Source organism: Gossypium raimondii, chromosome 8 (genome assembly GCF_025698545.1).
Source record: "Gossypium raimondii isolate GPD5lz chromosome 8, ASM2569854v1, whole genome shotgun sequence".
In the NCBI taxonomy this organism is placed as follows: Eukaryota; Viridiplantae; Streptophyta; class Magnoliopsida; order Malvales; family Malvaceae; genus Gossypium; species Gossypium raimondii.
In genome coordinates, this window is record NC_068572.1 from 18,161,162 (window position 1) to 18,169,560 (window position 8,399).

Genomic DNA, 8,399 nt, shown 5'->3' on the forward strand with positions numbered 1-8,399 from the left:
TTACTATCCGGAATGTTTTTAAATATTAACTGCAAGAGTTAAGCCCAAATGGTCATCAGGCAAATGATCTTCTACTATGGGTGGATTCCCAAAATGTTCCTTCTATTGAAATAGCCTGGCCTCAAAACCTTATAATGATTTGGCACGAATTCTAGTTGAGACATATGGACTACATCTATTTTTATGAGACATGTGGACTCCATCTATACCATTGTAATATCATTAGTTATGGTACGTCTTCCTCTCTTTCTTTAGACTAGGCTAACTCTTTTATTGCTACTACAGGGTCTTCTTCTCCTTCTCCTACTTGTCGTACGTCTTTGCCCACTCTAGAAAATAATGTGGACTCATTAGTCTTGTTAAATTCAATACGCAAAAATGAAAGAGTTACTACGGCCCCACTAAGAATAATGATTGATACGTATCAATACGCAAAAATGAAAGACTCTTTAGTCTACGTTGCAGATCCACCTGTAGCTACTTTTATACTAGAGATAACACTCCTAAGCCAGCCAGAGGCCCTTTTGGTTTCTTACTCCTTAATAATCCCTCTAGCGAAGTGGGCAGACTCTTCTCATGGTGTGATCTAATAAGGCCAGAGCAATATCCCTTTTCTCTGGATGCCATCCATCAGCAGCAGAATAAAATATTGCCTCAGCAAGTGAAATAGGTTTTCCTCTCTTCTATTTCCTCAAACCGTCGTCTTCCCCCACTTTCAGTGTTAGCTAGGTCTTGTCAAGTTTTAGCAGTTAAATACGAGCTTATGAGTTGGGCTCTTCAGGAGGCTTGCAATCAAAAAAATATCAAATTGGCAGGCTTAAAAGAAATTGTGCATTCTGGCCAACAATCTTTAGCTCAGCTATGCAAGACTCATAAGGAAGCTACCAGTCATATCAAAGAACTCAACTCTTTCGTCTCATTATTAAAAGCCAAATATGAAGACTTAGAAATTCAGATCAACTAGATGGATAAGGAAAATATTCAAGTAAAGGCCAGAGTGTCCTTTAGGGAGGAAAAACTCAAATCTGAAGACCAACAACACTTATCAGAGTTGGAGCATTTATGCAAATGCAATAAGGAGGCTCTAAAAAAGTACCAGGAGGACACCAAAAAGAATTTGGCAGAGGCCTTGCCCATACTATGATCCAATCTGGTCCTTCATGCCCAAGTTGTTATAGGTCCTCTCAACCTGATTCAAGTGGACTTTAAAAACCTGTAATACCCTATACCCAGTCCGGTCACATAACTCGAGCCACAAGGTATTAAAATTGTAAAATATCAACATTAATCACTATCCTGTCATAAACAATAAAATAATTCATAACATGATATAATTATAATTATTCCATGATAACCAGACATAACCAAGCCTAAATCGAGCATATGAAGCATTTAAAACAACTTGGGAACAAATCTAGACTAAACTGAAATTTTTACAAAATAATTCAAGTGAAAAGTGAAAACAAGGGTCACCAGGCCATGTGGTAGAGCTTAGACAGTGTGGCTTAAATACATTGTCGTGTAGCCAAACATTGTAACAACCTAATGCTGTGTAAATCAAGGTCACATGACTAATATGGAACATGATGTTGTGTCGACAAACCTGCACCAAAATAAACAAGGAACATTGTCGTGTCTTGCAATAGTATGTGGCACACGACCGTGTGGTAGATCATGTCACAGATCGTGTGCACCTAAAATGCCTTCAAAGCCAAGCCATTTCACTTATGTTTTCTTGAGTCCCAATCCATACCATTTCCATCCTTTAAACCCATCTAAAATACATCAAAACATGTCAAAATATACCAAATAACATGGATTATGAAACCTCGTACTTTCACTAATACATCCTTAAGTACACCTTTTGGGTGTACCAGTGATCTATCGACTAATTGTAGTGTTATAGAGGTATTTTTAATGTCCCAAAGTCTGAGTTTCTGATAGATCGATAGGGGCATTAAATTTATATTGGCCCTTAAATCGCAAAAGGGCTTCCTAAAATGTTGATCCCCTATTTCTATTGGAATCGTAAAACTAATCGAATCATTCAATTTTAGGGGTACCTTTTTCGCAATTAAAGCATTGCATGAGGCATTGATGTCAATTTGTTTGCCCTTTTTCAATTTTTTATGTCCTGCCATAATTTATTTTTGGCACTTGGCATATTTGGGTATTTTATCAATTAGCTCCAAGGGCGGTAGATTGACATTGAGGGATTTAAATAAATTAATAAAAATTATGAAATCTACCTCGTCTCTCTTTTGCATATCCTCTAATCTTGTAAAAATGGTACCTTCATTGTGCTAGACCTTGCGGTTAGCAGATCAAACACTCGTTCGACTATCTCCTCAATTGGTTGTTGTACTTAGCTTTCTCTATGGGTTCATCAAAAGTTTTGGGAACCTTCCCCTCTTCATGTATGGACGCCTTCGATTTTTCAAGTGTTTTCTTCTATCACAAATTGATCTCATTTACGTACTTGTTCTCATCTCTCCGAGGATTATTCTTCGTGTTACTATGGATAGTCTAGCCCTTCTACTTTTGAAACATCGTCATGAGCTAGCTCAACTAGTCATAGAGGCTGTCCATTCAGGATTCGAGCAGTACATATGGGGCTTGGACTTGTCAAAAGATCATCTTCATTTTTTGCATCTCCTTTATATTTTGTCAAATCTTTGACCACATTAGCATGGTTATTTCCATGGGTCATTGTTGTAAGTGCGGAGGTTGGTACGGAGGGCTTTTACGATTTTGCAATTGATTTTCACCTCCTTGTTACTTCTCTACTTGAGGTTCAGATAATCAAACCGAGATTATAGGTGTTTGAATAAGGATTTACACACCTATTACCTATATAGCTCACCTCCTCCGGTTGGTTTTCAAAACAGGGCTCCACTTTCGTTGGTTTGGCAGTCGACTCCAACAGTTAAGCTTCTCTAAAATTTGTTGATATCAATCACCTTCGTTTACCACTTTTACCATTGGAGAATTTGATTTGTATGTGAATCTTTCATTTGGCCACATATAAGAATCCATAGCATGTCATCTATGATTTTATAGGCTCGTTCATATGTGTGGAACATGATCGATCCTTCGATTGCTCCGTTTAGGATGGATCTGATGTTACTGTCAACATTATTATAGAAAATTTGGATTTGAAGCACGCTTGCAGTCTATGGTGTGGGCACTTCCTTAGAATTGACTTGAAATGTCCCCATGCTTCGTACAAGGATTCACCTTCATATTGCTTGAAATTGGCGATTTCTCGTCTGAGCTAAATGGTTCTACTAACCGGGAAAATTTTGTGAAGAAGCTTTTCTACTAAATCATCCTACATGGTTATGGAACCTGGTTCTAAGGAATCTAACCAACCAGTCTCATTATCGCACAATGAAAAGGGAAATAACTGAAGAGGTACAGCATCATCAGTTACTCGATTGTACTTGAAAGTGTCACATAATTGTAAAAACCACTTTAAGTATTGGTTTGAATCTTCAACCATGATCCCTAGAACTACAAGATGTTTTGGATCATCTACATTGTGGCCATATTTATTTTGAAATTATTGGCGTTAATCGTCGAGCTTTCAATATTGCCTCTCACCACATCTAGTATAAGTAGAGCATATTCACGCAATGTCCTTTGATCCATTGGGATTTCTATATGGATGTTCTATTATCGTTCTTGTGGATCTTCGAATAGTGGATTCTCCCAAGGTCGATTAACTTCCATGGGTGGACCGGTGTTCGTCAACTAAAGATGGCATCTAATAATCATCTCAGGATCTGGGCATGGCTCAATTAGGGTGCTTCTGCTTCGGCTCATAAACAACATACAAATTAAAAAAACAAATTAAAAAAGTAACAATAAATAAACCAAAATTAAAAATAAAAGAAATAAAAATATCATATTTAAAGTCATTAACATTCTTACTTATGTTATTAACTATGAAGATATTTTTAGATTTAATGCCGAAAGATCTTCGACAATAGCGCGAACAACTTGACTGCCACCAAACGTGTGAACATTTGTGTAACACCCCTAATCCGTATCCTTCCCCAGAATAGGGTTATAGAGCATTACCGGAGTTTACAAATTAATTTACAGACATTTCATTTCATCAAGCAATCATATTTATAACCAATCAAAATCAAAACATTTATGAGCTAACATTAACCAATTTAAGTTATACAAGTCATTATAACCAGAATCAAATCATTCAAAATTTCCAATAGAACCAATGGATAATGTGATATGTCTCTAACAAACTTCCAACCCAACCGAGCTTCCAATAATCATTTCAAAACATCTAATAATTACACCTATTACCAATAATAATTCAATTCCAATAATAAAACACACATATATAATATTCATTACCAAATAGCATTCACTTCTATTAAAATTATACAAAATATAGTTCATACGAACTTACCGAGCTAAATTGCGAAATAACAAAATTCGAGGATATTTTGGAAAATTTCTATTTTTTCTCAAATTTTCACCCAATCTTGATCTAAATTAATATTTCATTCAATTAACTAATTTAAATAATAAAAAATTCATTTCATGCAATTTGGTCGGTTTTTGACTTTTTTACAAATTTACCCATACAGTTTCACATTTGTTCAATTTAGTCCCTGGACCTAAAACATGTAAATTGGTCATTTTTAATGAAAACTCATGCTAGTTGAGTAATCATATATTTTACTCCTCCTCCTCTCCATTCCACATCCTTAATGTATATAACATGCTTATAGGTAACATTATCTATAATTTCACCATTTACTTATATATTCATTCAAAGCTGTCCACTTGAGTCGTAGTCACTAAATTATTTATATCTTCATCTACAGAACTCAAAATTAAGATTCATTAATTTTCTATGAAACTAGACTCCCATATACTCTTACCATAAAATTTTCAGAATTTTTGGTTTAGCCAATAATTACAGTTTATTCTTTAAACTCATCCACATTACTGTCATTGTCGACAGTTCCGACCCTTGTTCACTAAAAATTAACTATCTCCTTGTAAAGAATTCAAATGATGTTACCGTTTATTTATATTAAAAATAGACTCAGTAAGGATTTAAAAATACAAATTTAAGCCTATAATTATTTTTATCCAATGTTTTATGATTTTCCAAAGTCGATGCAGGGAACCCAAATCATTCGACCTTATCTCACAACACCTATTATATTTCATAATTTAAAATTTCATTTCTTACACCGTTTCTTCTATGAGAAACTAGACTCAATAATATTTAATTTCATATTTTTATCCTCTAATTCAATTTATACGATTTTGATAGATTTTCAAAGTCGGACTCATCGCTCTTGTTTCAAAACTATTTTAGTGTAAAATGTTGATTACTAAGTCTATAACACTCTTATTTTCCTTCTCTACACTTTCTCTTATTTTCTCTTCACTAACATATCAAGAACATATAACCTTATATAATAAAACCCTACATTAACATCAATCTCATACTTTTTCAATAATATCAAACTCGAAAATATATTAAAATCATGATGTTCTTACCTTGCTCAATTGACTTCAATCTTTAACTTGATTTTCACTCTCCTCCAGCCTCTATTTCTTGAATCTAACTTGATATTCTAGCTCCCCATAGTCACCTTGTCAATTTTCTCTCTTGGTGGCTATGGAGATTTCTTTGATTTCTAAGTGAAAATGGTGGATTTTTGGTGAAAGGACCAAATTGTAAAGAAAATAAAGTTTTCTTTCTTCTCCTCTTCTTCTCACGTTAATGCATGCAAAAATGGTGGGGATGGATGCTTTTCATCCGTCTTTCCACATATATATATTAAATAAATTAATAATAAAATAATATCATTTAAAAAAATCAAATTAAAATATTAATAAACTAATATTTATTTATTTATTAATCTAAAATATCTCCAACATCATCATTATCTTCTAGATTTCTCTCTTCTAATTGACCATTTTGCCCTTTATGATCTTTTAAAATTCCATCCTTGAGTCATCACTTAATTTAGTAAAATTGTGATTTAGTCCCTCAAACTTCTTCACCTTTTTCAATTTGGTCCCTATCCATCCATTTTTCTTAGTTTCTAGATTATTCCACCCTTAAAATATTTACACCATTGGTCCTTTAACTTTTTCATATTTACACTTTAACCCCTCAACTTTTGAGTATTTACTCTTGGGTAACAAAACTTTTCTCACTTTTGCGATTTAATCCTTTCTTGAATTACTATGTTATAATATACTTCTCAATATTGTCATAACTCAAAATTACCCCTTTTTAGCACTTTATTCTCTTATTTTACTATATCAGAGATATTATCTTACTTTCCTTACTGTAGAAATTTTCGGGGTATTACATTTCTCTCCCCTTAAAATAAATTTCGTCCTTGAAATTTCCTTGTGTTATTTTGATCATGAACTTCATCATTTCTATATTCTGTCAATTATCCTTTTTTATTCATTCCTATCATTAACATTTCAGCTCTGGAATTTCATCGTAGCAAAACAGTACACTTTCTAAATATGAATGCAAAACAGAACAATAACCGTTCACAAACCGGCCAATCCAATGGGGCTTTTGTCTGACATCATAATTAGCTAACATTCTCATAACATAAGAACTCCATTAGAAACTGAACAGTTATACACATATCTCTGAGGATAAAAATATATATATAGAATATCCAGAAAAGATCATCGTGTTCATTTCGATTGTAATCGTCTCACATAGGCATCTTTACCACTTAATTATCATTTCTCTGACTAATTCTGTTATCACGGACCTCACATTATTCTATTCACTAACAATCTGATATTGTTTTAAAAATTGAGTTTATTTATTATACTATACTCAACTCTGTTTGCATTACTAATTATTTGACCACTGAACTCTTTAGTTCAAATTTATGAGCTTATTCAACATAATTCTCATAAAAAGTTTCTTCATAAAGCAATACTAATAAAGGGGTGATGGTGAGGTCATAAAGCCTTTAACTTATTCTCATAAATACATATATATATATATAAGACTTTACATTCATCTTCAATGTAATACCATCATAACCACCTAGTTCATTCATATATTTTCTCACATATAGGGGTCACACACCCGTGTGTCTACCCGTATGGACAAAAATCAGGCTATTTTTCAAACCTTATTTCTCACCCATTTGATCTTTTAACTTCACTATTTGTTCACTTTATAGCCACATCAATAATCACCATTTTCTTGTATTTCAGATAAATACATATAACCATACATAAGCATGCAAATCACTATTTCTTCTTGTCAATCACAATTTCAACTGACAGATTCATGTAAATGAGCTCAATATCATTATCTGTTTAATTTCTATCACTTAAATTCACATACACATAATTTATTAACATAATCTGACAAACATAATCTCTGAATGGTGAGATCACATAATTGAGCTCAATTTTATTGTTCAATATGTTTTATCACATAAAATTTGCTTAACACTTACCACAATTTATCAAATTAGAGAACGTCTTACGAAATTGAGTACCTCATTTTCTCGACACCATAGTCTAACTATGGTCTTACATGTAATCACTCATCACATACCGATACCATAGCCCAGCTATGGTCTTATACGGAATCACATATCACTTACCGAAAGTACTCATTCCTGCGTTCTACTCAATTTAATCTTCCAATTCAATTTCCAGCAAGCTAATTTTCTGCATCCCAGTCACTAATTTATTTTTATCTGGAGTTATAGGGCTCCAAATTGAATTCCGTAAATTTTCCCTGAATCTAGACTCATATATCTTTCCACCATAAAATTTTAAATTTTTTTTGGTTTATTCCATTAGTACAGTTTATTCATTAAACCTTCCCCTATTTGATTGCCCGACAGTCTTGACCTCCCCTTAGTAAAATTTACTTATCTCCCTGTAAAAAATTCAAACAATGTTTTTGTTTCTTTCTCTTAAAAATAGACTCGCTAAGGATTTCAAGCACGTAAATTTCAAGCCATAATTATTTTTGTACAATTTTTGGTGATTTTCCTATATTCAGAACAGGGGATTTCGAAATCAATCCAACCCTGTCTCAATAAAATTTAAATATCCCCAAATGTACAATTCCTTTGCTTGCTTTGTTTCTTTCATATGAAAATAGACTCACTCAGCTTCAATTTCATATATTATTTAGCCTCTAATTCATTTTCCACCATTTATGGTGATTTTTCAATATTTCCCAACTTTTGTTATACAAAACAGTTTTATATTTAAATTTGCTCTTTTCAAGTTTTGGTATTTCCTTTCACCTTACACATGGGTTGATTAAGTATCCAACCCGATATTGCTCACATAAACTTATCCACCATATATAAATATTTACCTTTCCAATTTTCCCGTTG

At 33.1% G+C, this 8,399-nt stretch overlaps 1 non-coding gene across 1 annotated transcript; it reads left to right on the forward strand.

Moving 5' to 3' along the window:
• The first annotated feature begins 3,170 nt into the window (after window positions 1-3,170).
• On the forward strand, window positions 3,171-3,276 carry LOC128032144 (small nucleolar RNA R71). Its single transcript, XR_008188273.1, has one exon. It is a non-coding gene; the product is annotated as a small nucleolar RNA R71 (small nucleolar RNA).
• The last annotated feature ends 5,123 nt before the right edge of the window (window positions 3,277-8,399 follow it).